Source organism: Rattus norvegicus, chromosome 12 (assembly GCF_021556685.1).
Source record: "Rattus norvegicus strain SHRSP/BbbUtx chromosome 12, alternate assembly SHRSP_T2T, whole genome shotgun sequence".
Taxonomy (NCBI): Eukaryota; Metazoa; Chordata; class Mammalia; order Rodentia; family Muridae; genus Rattus; species Rattus norvegicus.
Window position 1 is genome coordinate 47,810,414 of NC_141545.1, and position 14,364 is coordinate 47,824,777.

General features: G+C 47.7%; 1 pseudogene; it reads right to left on the reverse strand.

Annotated features, from left to right (window-relative positions):
- Positions 1–8,982: 8,982 nt before the first annotated feature.
- Positions 8,983–9,382, reverse strand: Rplp2-ps3 (ribosomal protein lateral stalk subunit P2, pseudogene 3; annotated as a pseudogene).
- Positions 9,383–14,364: the final 4,982 nt, after the last annotated feature.

The following is a 14,364-nucleotide window of genomic DNA, read 5'->3' on the forward strand; positions in this document are numbered from 1 at the left end:
CTGCATATAATGGTAATGTTTAATAAGACTGAATCCCACTTTTCTTGTAAACCTAATATTCATTTTTAAACCTTCCCCCTACGCCCACCCGCACTCTAGGTCCATTTTGCTCCAGGCAGCCATCTCCCAAAGCTTGCATGGTGCCTGGTTCTCAGTAATCCCTCAGTGGGTTTGTACTGGCCGATCAGCAGAAGACGCCAGTGTAAGCCGCTTAAGAAATAGGTAAAAGCCGGGGACAGCGGTGTACATTAGGACCCCAGTACCTGGGAGGCAGAGACAGGATTGCACGTTTAAGGCAAGCCTGGGCAACACAGCAAGGCTCCATCTCCAAGGAAAATAGAGGGAAACAAACAAACCGAGAGCCGGAAGAAAAATAAAAAATTCGGTGACTAAAATAATTTTATTACGTCTTGAGTTGGAGGACTATGAAGACCTCAATGAGACATCATGTTTGTTAACATGCACACACACACACACACACACACACACACACACACACACACACACACACACATTCATCAGGTCTCTACTATTTGCTGACATCGGTTTAGTTAGGTGTTAGAACAGCAGGAGATAAAGGGGGCAAAAATACCCTTGATTGCTGCTGTGAGTACGGTCCAGTCCCGTCCGTGGTAGACAGTCCATGGCAGAGGGCGCTTGCCTAGCTGGAGGGACGGCCACCCAGGAAACACAATCCTGACTGAGTCCCCCCTGTTCCAGTGAGTGGGGCAAACACTAATCAAGGAGAGTCCGTAAATGAGCCACAGAGAAAAATGAACCACAGGGACGGCTCGCGGAGTTTGGGGCAGGGGCGGGGAGAATTAGGTGTCCAGGGACAGCGTCTTTGAGAGGGTGACATTCCACAAGAAACCCCACCCCGACCCAATACAGGGAAAAGTCTCAGGTAAGATGCTGGGGGAGAACCCTCAGGCATCAGGATCAAGGCGCACTGGAGCTGCCGGGGCCAGGCGGCCCACGGATGACTACGCAGGATAACAAGGGACACCAGATCACGTGACATGGACACCGGACAGAGCCTTGAGGGAGGAGAGATTCTGTGGGTCCAGAAGTCCCTGCATTCGCTTCCCACAGCGGCTTGATACCTATTCAAGCACCAGGCGTCTGAAGACCTGCGGCCACAGCCACTGCCTATTGACAAATTGGATCTGGGCGCAACCATTTCCTGGCCTTTTTAGCTTTTAGAAGCCACGCATGGTCTTTGACTCATGGCTCCTTTTAGGTTTTATTGTAATTTCTTTATGTGGCTGTGTGTGCATGTGTGTGGAGGTCAGTGGGCAATGCGTGAGAGTGAGTTCTCTCCTTCCGCCATGTGCTTTCCCAGAAACAAATTAAAGTATTTGGACAGCTCATGGCTTCTTTACCTTCAAAAGCAACAGGTTTAGGGCTGAAGAGTTGCCCGGATGGTTAAGAGCACTGGTTGCTCTCCCAGAGGACCCAGGTTTGAGTCCCAGCACCCATTCTGTCTCAGAGGATCTGGCGCCCTCTTCTGGCCTCGGTAGGCACTGCACACACACGCAGGGAATACATTTGTACACATGAAATAAAAATAACTAAATCTTACATTTTTTTAATTAAAAAAAAATTAAAAATCATCAAGGTAGCAAATGCAGCTTCTCCTCTCCCCACTCCTTACTATCCCTCCCCTTCCGCCTTCACCCTCCCCCTCCCTCCTACTTCTTCCTCCCCGCTCCAGCTTTCCCCTCCTCCTCTCCACTTGTCAAGTCTCCTCTCTCTGCCCTTCCAGTCACACTGCGGCCACCTGGGTAATGCTCCCATATCAAGATCCTTAATGTAATCACATCTGCAGTGTCTCCTTGATCCCATAAGTAACATCTGCATGGTCCTTAGGCTGTAGGACGTGGAACCCATTGTTTGACCTCCACAGTCAGCACAGCTGAGGAAGGGTTACTTGAGAAAAAAGGACAGCAAGAGAGGTCACAGACACGCCTTCTTGGCTAGCTAGTGCACTGAGATGAACATTGTTTTAAGCACTCCTCTATCTGTTTTACTCTAGACAGACAGTCCCCATTGGTGGGACCTGGGCTGCTGCCAGCCTTCTGTTTGAAACTGACTCTCTTTGCATCCAGAGAGTTCCAATTGGAGGATAGATGGCAGTTCCTACCCACAGCCTCTAACTTTTCCGGGCGGATCAGTGGGTGTTCCTGGGTCACATAAATTAACTAGGGGCAGGTGTTGTGGTAACTGTATGTTATCCAGCTTCCCTCTGCTTTCGTGTATAAGGATACAGGTGGTTTAATTTGGAGGAAATTCCAGATAATAATTCCATCTCATGATCATATTGCTCAAAACTTGTTTCCTAAGTAAATTAGCATACACACACACACACACACACACACACACACACACCACTTGTGTGTAGTGCCTGCTGAGACCAGAAGAGGGCGCCAGATCCTATGAGATGGGAATGGGTGCTGGGAATCAAATCTGGTCCTCTGGAAAAGCAACCAGTGCTCTTAACCACCCAGACAATTCTTCAGCCCCAAACCTGCTGATTTTGAAGACAGAGAAAGAAGCTATGGGATGTCCACATACACACACACACACACACACACACACACACACACACACACGTAGCAATCTCTGTGGGGGACCTATGTTTCAGTCACGGATCTCACCACTATGACAAATACCTCAATCTAATGAAAAGGAAAAACTTGGGGTTGGGGATTTAGCTCAGTGGTAGAGCGCTTGCCTAGCAAGCGCAAGGCCCTAGGTTTGGTCCCCAGCTCCAAAAAAAAGAAAAGAAAAAAAAAACTTATCAGGGCCTGTGATTTCAGAGGTTCCAGCTGGACACATTACTGAGGTCCTGAATTGAGACCGTCGTATCCTGTGGGCAGAAGCTTCTAGCCTCATGATGGCCAGGAAGCAGGGACAATCACAGGATGAGGCCAGGAAAAGGTATGTCCGTTCAGAGGATGCTCTCCGTGGCCCACTCTCCCTAATTAGGCCCTACCTCCCTCCATCAATGGATTCATAGAGACGAAACCCTCAGGATCCAACAGCCCCTCCAAACCTTTCTGGGGAGGCTGGGGGATTGGCTCTGTACTTGTCACCAAACTCATGAATGAGCTTGATGCCTGGGACCCACGGGGTAGAGAAAGCAAACTGGTTCCCAGCGAGTTGTCCTGCAACCTCCCCATGTGCACTGTGGGCCATGTGTGCACCCTCCACACACAAAGAAACAAAGCACAATGTGAAAAAGAATTAGGGATGAGTGGGAGGTGCTGCTCCCCCCCATCCCAGCACTTGGGAGGCGGGGGCGACAGATCTCTGAGTTCGAGGCCAGCCTGCTCTACAGAGTGAGTTCCAAGACTGCTGGAGCTACCCAGAAACAAAACCGGTCTCGAAAAAACAAAAACGAAAAAGTTAGGGATGGAGAGATGGCAACCGAATTAGCCAATAAAGAATCTCCTTGCTACTTTTTCCGGTTATTTAGTATTCCACCAAACGGCTGCGACAGACTTTCATCAGTCACAGTATGACACCATCTTAAAGCTGTCTCTGGTGTACTGTCCTGTCCAGCAACGCTGAAAAAAAAAAAAAAAAAAAACAGAAACGAAAATAGAAAACAGCCTTTGAGTAATACCACTTCACCCCAGGCGAGTTTATCTCCAGGATAAATTTCCAGAACTAATTGTGTCAAGTTGAAGGAACTGCTTTGTGTAGTTTGAGAGGCTCATTAAAACTGTTACAGTCCTAGAAATTCACAACTGTGTCCTCAGTCACCTTTTCTTTCTGACACAGTGTGACAGTAAAATATCTTATCTTCAGCAGAGTGTATCACCTCAAGGCTGTATTCAAAACACTAATGGTATGCTGAGGCAGGAGGACTGCTGGGAGTTCAAAGCCAGCCTGGGCTACAATGTGAGACCCTTTCTCAAAAAAAATAAAAGGTAGGTGGACCTACGGGTGTACTTCTGTTGATAGAATACTTGCTCAACGTTCTCGAAGGTCTGGGTTGATCCTCAGCACCTCATAAACCAGACATGATGACACAAATGTGGGTCCTGGCTCTTAGAGGGGAGGAGGCAGGAGATCAGGAGCTCAAGGTCATCCTGGGCTACACAGTGAGTTCCAACCTGGGCTACATCTCCAGACTAAAACCAAAATGTCGTCTTTGCCAACCAAGTAGATGGGAAAGCACTGTTCAATACTTGAGCAACTTCAAGCATTTTCAAGTTCCAAGTCCCAGGGTTAAATGTATTCACAATGTTGGGCTACGGTCTAACAAACGATTTACCGACTAAATAATTACACCTCCTACTTCCCTCCCCTCTTTTCGACCCCTGAGAAATGTCATTCTGCTTCCTCAGCCTTCAGTGTACTTTCTCAAAGAATTTATCTACGTGAGGAGCCGCGTGTCGTGGAAGCAAACGACACAGAGCCGGCTGTGTCTGGATGATCTCCCTTCGCTTGCTTTCACTTAGCCCTGGTGGTTTGGGACCTCATTCCATGTTAAGAAAAAATCCTGTGGTGCATATACCATGTTTCTATCTTTATATTATCAGTGTGTGTGTATGATTCTGTGTGTGTGTGAGAGAGAGAGAGTCTGTGTTTGTATATCATTCTGTGCGTGAATGTGCATGATTCTGTGTGTGTATGTTTACATGATTCTCTGTGTGTGTGTGATTCTGTGTGTATGTCTACATGATTTTGTGTATGTGTATAATTCTGTGTGTGTGTACAATTCTGTGTGTGTGTCTGTGCATGATTCTGTGTGTGTGTGTGTGTGTATGATTCTGTGTCTGTGTGTCTGTATATGATTCTGTGTGTGTATATGATTCTGTGTGTGTGTTTGATTCTGTGTGTATGATTCTGTGTGTGTGTGTCTGTGTATGATTCTCTGTGTGTGTGTGTGTGTGTGCGCACGCGCGTGTGTGTGTGTCTTTGCTTGCAAACCCATGCCATGAGATGCCAGGATGGTTGCCTGTGTGGTGGTCGTAGGACAACTTGCTGTAGTGTCTCCTCCCACCAAGTGGGTAGGGATTCCACTCGGGTCATTAACTGGAGGAAGCGCTGTTACCTGATGAACCATCTTGCTGGCTCAATATCACATGTTTTGCTTTTTTGTCTGTCTGTCCATCTGTCTGCTTGTTTGAGACAGATTTCTCTGTGTAACTCTGGTTGGCCTGGAACTCACTTTGTAGACCAGACCTCAAACTCCCTGAGATCCATCTGCCTTGGCTTCCTGAGGGCTGGAACTAAAGATGTTTACCATTGTACATAGCCCGATACCACATGTTTAAAATTCTATGCAGTGGTGATTGGCAGTTGTGCTGTGTCCACCTTTGGGGACTTTTTCCCCCTCTCTTTCTAAACATCCATACATATATGTTGATTGACATCTATAATGTTTCAACCTTTGGGGATCTCTCTCTCTCTCTCTCTCTCTCTCTCTGTGTGTGTGTGTGTGTGTGTGTGTGTGTGTGTGTGTGACAGACAGACAGACAGACAGACAAGAAAGAGAAGTATGCAATGGCCACAGAGGCCAGAGAAGGACATGGAAGCCCTTGGGGCTGGAATTGCAGGTCATTGTGACCTGTCTGTCCAACATGGTGCTGGGAAAGAAACTCTGGTCCTCTGGAAGAGCAGCAGACACCCAACCACTGAGCCACCTCCCCAACCCCATCTCCACCTCCTGAATGAGAGCTAGTGTCCAACTGTCTGACTCTCTGCTCCTGTTCCTCTTTCTTTAAGACAGGGTCTAGGTGTGTAGCCCTGGCTAGCCCCGGAACTCACTGTGTAGAGCAGGTTGGCCTTGAACACACAGAGAACCCACCTGCCTCTGTCTCGAGTGCTGGGATTAAAGATGTTTACACACACACCAGACCCTGCTCCCAGTTTTGTTTTGTTTTGTTTTGTTTTGGGGGGATGCGTAATGGCTAGGAATGTTCTGCTGTGTCTTACACTAAATCTGTCTTTAACATTTTGAAGAACAGCAAATGATATTTTTATAGTGGCCACGCCTTTCAAAGTTACCAGCCCTTATGAAGCAAGACTCCAAGCATCACCTACATGACTTAGTCTTCAGATCTCAAAATATCCAGTAGCCATTCTCGCGGTGTGAGGTGGTTTCTGATTGTGCCCACTTACTTCATTTTTAAATGTCTAAACTTCTGTCTTCTCTGTATTTGCCACGCACACCCCCTTGTACAATTTTAGCTTCCTTGTTTAGCAATAACCTTTGTCTCACTTGAAACTCGGGGGTTTTCTGGATCCCACGCATCCCACGCTGTGAAATGTACACCTATACTTCTCCAGCCCTTGGGCTTCCGCCTAGTCAGACCTCCTTAAGCGCCATTGCTTGGTTGTGGTTTTGCCTCATCAAAGCAGAAGCGCTCTCTAGTGGCCGGAGCAGGTATCTGCAGGGGCAGCCCTCTTCCCCAGGTGGTACTTGATACTTTATTTACCTTGTGATCCTTTGGTTGGAGCCACGAAAGGCTTCCGTCTACGTCTACTGCACAGATAGATAGGTTCTCACCTCAAATGACAAGGACTTCTCCGGTGTTCTCATAATGGCTCCTTTCCTAAAATAGGAGTAGAGACACGGGTGACATTTTGATAGACAGTCTATCCAAGAAATTATTTTATTTTCCTCCAATCGCCTCCTTCACCCATTACCTTTTGAATTTCCCTTTCTAACCTCAAAAGACATCTCGAACGCTCTCGAACGTGGGGAAATGTAGTTCAGCGGACACAGTACTCTTCTAGCATGCAGGAGGACCTGGGTTTGAATACCAGCACCCCATAAAACACGCATGGCAACCCATGCCTATAGTCCTGGCACCCTGGCAGGATGACCAGATATTCGCGGTAATCCTGGGCAACATAATGAGTTCAAAGCCAGCCTGGGCTACATAGAGAGACCATGTCTCAAAACAACAGTCAACCAATAAGGGAAGAAAGAAAGAAAGAAAGAAAGAAAGAAAGAAAGAAAGAAAGAAAGAAAAACATTCCCAACAAACTGGGCATGGGACATTAAAACGGGGAGGAGGAACTAACTGTCCAGAAAGAGTGGTCTGCTCTTTTATGGTAGTTCCCTTCGGTTTAAAGTTCCTCTGACATTTATGGTAGAATCTAAAATTATGGGAGTGTCTTAGTTAGAGGTTTACTGCTGTGAACAGACACCATGACCAAGGCAACTTTTATAAGGACATGTAATTGGGGCTGGCTTACAGGTTCAGAGATTCAATCCATTATCATCATGGTGGGAACATGGCAGCATCCAGGCAGGCCTGGTGCAGGAGGAGCTGAGAGTTCTACATCTTCATCTGAAGGCTGCTAGGAGAATATTGACTTAGAGACAGCTAGAATGAAGATCTTAAAGTCCACAATCACAGTGAAACACCTCCTCCAACAAGGTCACACTCCTTCCAACAAGGTCATTCCTAGTCCAACAAGGCCACACTCCTTCCAACAAGGCCACACCTACTCCAACAAGGCCACACCTACTCCAACAAGGCCACACCTCCTCCAACAAGGCCACACCCACTCCAACAAGGCCACACCTCCTCCAACAAGGCCACACCTCCTCCAAGGCCACACCTTCTCCATCAAGGCCACACCTACTCCAACAAGGCTACACCTACTCCAAGGCCACACTTACTCAAACGAGGCCACACCCCCTCCAACAAGGCCACACCCTCTAATAGTGCCACTTCCTGGGCGGAGCACATACAAACCGTGAGAGGGGGAGAAAGTTATACTCTATAAACTTTTCGGAAGTAGGAAGTGGGTCTCTGTTAGACTCTTTCCCAGGCCCTTCTTCCTTCCTTTCAATTCACCTCGCAGCCAGATTCTAAGATGCCCACTGTCTTCATTTCGAGTCTCCCACACGAGGAACTCAGGTGACCCCCTGATCCCCTCATTGATGACCTTCCAGCCCCATACCCCAACTATATTCTTTCCGTTTTTCTCCTTTGCCTCAGACATTACAAAAGCGATTAAAAAAGGAAGCGAGTCATTCTTTACAGCTGATGGAATCACAAGGCGAACAGCTCTAAGAGGCACACTAAAAAAAAAATTTATTAAAAACCAACAAGACTCCCGAGAGACAGTCAAACTTAAGATGAAAGCACAAAGGGTAGTAACCGATGGCTTTCCCTTCTACAGCGGCAAGCACTGAGCTAAAACTGAGAAGAAATGAGTGCCCTCCAGCCACTACGCACCACCAAGGTCCTATAAATAAGACGACCAAGAAAAGACCAGGGCTCACACAATGAAAACTGTGAACGCTGACTACAGACGCTAAAGCAAGACACAGCACAGACGGCGGTCTGGGGATTCCTTTTCATCCCACGTGGACCTAGAAACAGAAAAGCGAGATAAACAAATCAGTGGCCTGTCCTTGGAGTAGGATTCCACTCTGCGGTTAAGAAACTCGAGGTATCACGCTAAGCAAAAGAAGCCAGGCACAAAAGGGTGCAGGGGCTGTACAGACGGGTTTATATGTTTTAAAGAGGGAAGAAATGAAGGCAATGAGAATGAGGACCAATAGTTTAAACGGTATGAGGGGACAATTGGGACTCAGTGAGGACGTTCTTATTTTTCTTTTAAATTATGACTGTCTTAAATTTATATTGTTAAATTATGTGTGTTTGTGTGCGTGTCCTCGTGGGTATGTGCACAAGAATACAGTGCCCATGACGACCAGAAGAGGCCTCTGATAACTTGGAGCTAGAGTCACAGGTTGTTTTGAGGTACCTGACATGCTGGGAACAGAACTCTAGTCTTTTTTTCTTTCTTTCTTTCTTTTTTTTTTTTTTTTTTTGTTGTTGTTGTTTTGATTCTTTTTTTCGGAGCTGGGGACCAAACCCAGGGCCTTGCGCTTCCTAGGCAAGTGCTCTACCACTGAGCTAAATCCCCAACCCCAGAACTCTAGTCTTAAGTAAAGCAATGGCCTATGGTTTTTTTTCTGTTTTTTTGGGTTTTTTTTGTTTTGTTTTGTTTTGTTTTGTTTTTACATAAAAAGGCTTTATTTGCAGGGGAACTTAATCAAACAAGCCAAATCTCACGTCGTCATCCAACTTCTCAGACTCCTCCTTCTTCTCATCTTTCTTCTCCTCTGCTGCAGCGGGGGCAGAACCAGCAGCAGGGGCTGCAGAGCCAGGGGCAGCAGAAACAGCCACAGCCCCACCAGCAGGCACACTGGCCAGCTTGCCAACACCCTGAGCGATGACATCTCCTCAATGTTCTTTCCATTTAGCTAACTGATGACCTTGTTGAGTCGTTCATCGTCCGCCCCGATGCCCATGCTGTCTAGTATTTTCTTGATGTCTTTGGCGCTGGGATTGGAGTTGCCCCCGAGGGTGACCAGCAGATAAGAGGCAATGTAGCGCATGTCCACTGCGGTGGACAGACCTCACGCATGCAACCTGGGCGTCCTCCGGCAGTGAAGCATAGCCTAAGTTCTTACCCACAGAGCAGTGGCTCCGGGTATATAACTTTCTAAATTGTATCTAAATGACCAGGTGTGATGATGCCTGCTCTAATTCCAGCAGGCAAGAAACTGAGGCAAGAGACTTGAGAACCGGAGCCAACAAACCGAGCAAGACTCGGTCTCGAAAACAATGTATCCAAGTGTATCCTTATCTAAATATGTTCCCACAGTGTTGCATTTCATTGCATGCTGATTTTGTTGCAATGTAGGTGGGAGGGGGATAAATGCAATTAGGAAATTCACCAAACTTAGGGTTTAGGAGGAAGGTGGGCAGAGACAGAGATAGGGAAAATTAACTTATTTGGGTGGGGGATCAAGTTATTAGATCAGCTGAGAGCATAAATAATCTCAGAGTCCCTCAGATCTGTGGCACACGATGCAATGATGTCACAAGGCAGTGGATTTCTGCTACCAGAAGCCTTCTGCCTCTAAAAATGGCTTCCCAGGAGTCGTGTAAAAAAACCAATAGTGGGGCTGGGGATTTAGCTCAGTGGTAGAGCGCTTACCTAGGAAGTGCAAGGCCCTGGGTTCGGTCCCCAGCTCCGAAAAAAAGAACAAAAAAAAAAAAAAAAGAAAAAAAAAAAACAATAGTTTGTTCATATTGTGGTTTGGGGGCTGGGATCTGCCCCAGGATACAGTGTATGATATGCATGCGCAAACAAGCGAGCTCCATCCTCATCTTGTGGGGTGTGTGTGTGTGTGTGTGTGTGTGTGTGTGTGTGTGTGTGGTGTGTTTGTGTTCGTGTGTTTGTGTGTATGCGCACGCGCATACATAATACACGCAACAGGGGCTTGGAGGCTTATGGAGGTCAGCGGATAATTTGAAGTTGTTCCTTTTCTCCCACCTTGGTTCTGGGGATTCATCACACCTGGACAGTTTTGTGTGGTGTAGTAGTTACTCTTCTTTTGCTGTGATAAAAATCACAAAGCAAGTTCGGAAGGAAAGGGTTTGTTTTTGTTTACAGACCAGAGAGATGAGTCTGTCCTGGTGAGAAGACATGGTACCAGGTAGGGGAGCGAGAGAGATGGGGTGGGGGTGGGGGTGGGGGTTTATAAAAGGTCAAAGCGGCTGGGGATTTAGCTCAGTGGTAGAGCGCTTACCTAGGAAGCGCAAGGCCCTGGGTTCAGTCCCCAGCTCCGGAAAAAAAATAAAAATAAAAATAAAAGGTCAAAGCTCACCCCAGTAGACACATTTCCTCCAGTCAGGCTACAGCCCCAACAGGTTCTGTAACATTCTCACACAGTACCCCCAACTAGGGATCAAGTGTTCAAACCCATGTGCCTGTGAGGGACATTTCCCATTTAAACCAGCAGATGCAGCAAGGGCTTCAGCACCTCGAGCCTTCTCACTTCCTGCCTTCCACTTTCTGTTTGGAACAGTACACACACTGCCCCCCTTCCCAGCCCCGCCGATGAGCTCTGGAACTCTGCCAGGTAGAGGCTGGTTGCCCAGCTGCCTTCCAGAGCTCTGCCTGTCTCTGCCTCCCCAGCACTGAGATTACAAACGCCCACTACCACTGCTGGGGTTTTTATACAGTACGAGGGTTCTAGGGATGCAACTCAGGTCCTGGAATGTATTAGGCAAGTGCTTTACCACTTTTCCTCCTCCCTCTCTCGTTCTTTCTTAATGAAGAGGGGAATCTCATGACTATTATTTCTTTCTTTAGAACACGACCTCCCCCTTTTTTTTAATTCTAATTTTCAGTCTTAGCTGCTTCCTCCAGAGCAGTCCTGTGGACGAAAGATGAGCAGAAGGCTCCCAGTCCTTTAAGATTTTATATTTGAAGGGGTTGGGGATTTAGCTCAGTGGTAGAGTGCTTGCCTAGGAAGCGCAAGGCCCTGGGTTCGGTCCCCAGCTCCGAAAAAAAGAACCAAAAAAAAAAAAAAAAAAAAGATTTTATATTTGAGCCGGAGATCGCCAAGGACATTTTATTTCATAGCACATAGACACAGACCACCTACAAGCTGAGAAAAATTCTGGAGATTTAAGTAGGGGGAAATGGATGAGCCTCGGCTAGAAGATTTCAGGCCGCTCTACACAGGAAATAAGAGAGGAGCAGAAAATTGATCTGTGAGCCCCCACGGCGCTTCCAGTGAAACTCTTAAAAGAGAACAATGAAGGGCTGTATCGGTGTGCTTTATGTACGGTATAGACAAAACTCGAGATGACGACTTAAAGTGACCAATTTCTCTGGGCACAGAGATTTCCCGCCGCCAGTGAGACATGGCTCTCCGAATTGGTGCGCTTGGCATATTTTTAGAACTGAAATGTATTGCTCAGGGGCGGCGTGGTTCAAAGATGATTGCTCTTCCAACCTGGTTTGCTCTCTCTTCCCCATTAGTGGAGTCTAAATAAGCCGTCTTTGAAAAACAGAGGGTGTTTTTTCTCCCCCGGCTTTCAAGAGCACAATTGACCACACACTTGCTTTGCCCAGTGAAAACCACTCCAGCACAGAGAGCTAATACCCCTGAGACTCGCCACCAGCCTTGTGCCCCATGCCCACCCCACCTAACCAGGATTATTTAAGGAACAAGAAACCATTGCAATTGAAAATATTCCTATCAGCCCTTCGAAGACAGACATCAGGGTCTACCGTTCATGGTCATGTATGTGTTTGGTCTTCTTGTTTTCTGAGTTACCCCACTGTCTCTCTATTCAACTATACAATCCAATACAATGAGGGCAATTGTAACATGTGATCTGAGCACACAGTCAGGTTCGTCTGTGTCGGCTACTGTGTGCGGTATAACGTTGTCACTGACACAAGAAACACCCCGTGCTGGGGCTGGCAGGATGGCTCATGGGCTAGGTGTCAAGAAAACATGGCCCTGACGGCTGGCCAGTTGGAGTTAAGAGCGGCCCAGATAAAACATAATGAGTAATAACTTGGGGTTATCAATAGGAGAGTAGATTCTAAGAGCACAGAGGGTAGAAACCTGCCCGGCTCTCGTGCTACTTAAGGCGTATTGTAAACTGTAAGAGTTGTGCGTCTTTTATCCAGGAACTGAACGATCGAAGGCCAGGTAGAAACCCTGGAATGGGACGAACAATTTCTACACTTCACAACACAATGAGGCCTCTCTGGGATGCTTCTCTTATCCCCCCCCCCCCCCCCCCGCCCACCACCGTCCCTCCCTTTTCCTCCTCCTATCTATCTGCCCTTCAGACAGTCACATGCCAGGTCACGATGTGGTCGGGTGACGATGGAGCCAGATCACTGGTAACACCCAGCGGGGTGGGGCTGCCTTGACAAAATAGCACAGCAGGTCGTGCAGGTGTGGAACAGACCCTGCTGCACTGCCAGGTCTGTATAAATGCATCAGCTGTGTGCAGAGTACAGTGCATGGAGGACAGGCTCAGGGGTGAGATGTTCGCCTACAAGCCTGAAGCTTTGACCCCCCCCCCGGGACCACATGAACTAGACTGTGGCAATGGAAGCTGCGATCCCAGCCCTGCAGGGATGGAAGCCGGAGATCAGAAGTTTGAGGTCATCCTCAGCTACATATCGATTTGAGGCCAGCCTGGGCTACACGAGACCCTGCCGCAAAACATCAAGGCAGAGTAACAGCGATAACAAGTATGGAACTGGCTTATGCATTGGCCATACTGTGTCGGTGACTATTCTAGGGTGCGTGGACAGTCGTGTGAATAGGAATGGCTCCGGGAGACTCATGTGTTTGAATGCTTGGCCCATGGGGAGTGGCACTGTCAGTAGGTATGGCTTTGTTGGAGGAAGTATGTCATAGTGGGGGCCGGCTTTGAGGTCTCCTATGTGTAAGCTACACCCAGTGCGGCACACAGTCTCTTTCTGCTGCTTGCCACATCAAGATGTGGGACTCTCAGCTCCTTCCTTCTCTATCCTCATGTCTGTCCGCATGCTACCACACTCTCGACATGGTGATGATAATGGACTAAACCTCTGAACTGATAGCCAGGCCCAATGAAATTTTCCTTTATAAGAGTTGCAGTGGGCATGGTTTTTCTCCGCAGTGACAAAACCATAACTAAGACAGGGTACACCATTCTACTTATTTTTTTTTCTTTTTCTTTTTTTCAGAGCTGGGGACCGAACCCAGGGCCTTGCATTTGCTAGGCAAGCGCTCTACCACTGAGCTAAATCCCCAACCCCCCCCCCCTTTTTTTTAAAGTCGTCTGTAAAACAATGTCCCCTGTGAAGCCGGCAGGAGCTCCATATGGCTAGTGTTTATCACATGACTTGATTCAGTGGTTGAGTTAACCACATGGGCTTCGGTAGGCATGCTCTGCGAGGTTCAGACGGTGGCAAATTGCCTAACAAGTGTGTTGAAGTGGAAACTTGTGGTTCCTTTGGAAAGTCAGTTATTTCAAACGATGTTTTGCTGGGGTACACAGGGGTGAAAGACTGTTTTCCTGAGCCAGCCACGGGTGAGAGGATGTTCGGCTAGAGCAAACACGCGAAAGGACCCCTGATGAAGGGGTATAAAGGTGACCCCACAGACAGTGGGAGACGGCACTGAGCATTGGTTTGGTTTGCTCCGCCTCCCTATCCTTCGCTAACGACACACGGGTATTAGTTCGCCTTACAAAGAGCTGCTGAGCTCAACTTGTGGTAACACTGCCATTGCGAGAGACTCACCAAAGAGCTGCTCTTGAGATTCCTGCAGTTGGGGTTCGTGCCTGGTGTCTGCCTGCCTAGCGGACGGGTCTGCAGCTGCTGAATCGTATTTGGTGTTTGCTGCAGGACTGAACTGGTGCCAAAGATCAAATTCACCCCCAAAGAATATCACTGAATTGGCCCATTTCCCCCATACCCCAATTACTTTCTCTTTCACTGCCCCTGCTGGGCGGTGGGCTAGAGGAGTGGTTGAACCCTTATTAAAAGTAGGTTGCAAAAAAAAAAAAA